Raw genomic sequence first — 492 nt, forward strand, 5'->3', positions numbered from 1 at the left:
GAGGATCTTCCACAATCGCACTGATTTTTTTCATGGTAGATTTCATAAAAATACATTGAAATCTATCTTTTTTTTTTAATTTCAAATTTGCAAAATGGAATTTTTTTTTTATTTTATAGCCTTAGTTGCAAAATGAAATATACGACGCACGAGCCTGACATAGTTATATATTATTACATATTCGGAAAGCTTATGACAAGAGCTTTAATTAAAAAAAATCGTCAAAATTCGTTGAAAAACAACGGAGTTACAGACTGTCAAATATATTATTTTCAAGCGAATTTCGCTTATTTAAGGGCAGGTCATCGTCATTTTCTTCGGACTCGCTGTCGTTCCCTTCCTCCATCATTCCGCCGCGCCACGGTTCGCCGAAAATCAAGCGACCCACTGACTTTTAACAATATTTCTTATGCACTTAACATACTTCCACAAATAAAATATTTTTATCTGGGAAAGTACTCGGGTTGACGGTTATGGGACTAAAAGCTTGTT

Source organism: Anoplophora glabripennis, unplaced genomic scaffold, assembly GCF_000390285.2.
Source record: "Anoplophora glabripennis isolate ALB-LARVAE unplaced genomic scaffold, Agla_2.0 scaffold59, whole genome shotgun sequence".
Classification (NCBI taxonomy): domain Eukaryota; kingdom Metazoa; phylum Arthropoda; class Insecta; order Coleoptera; family Cerambycidae; genus Anoplophora; species Anoplophora glabripennis.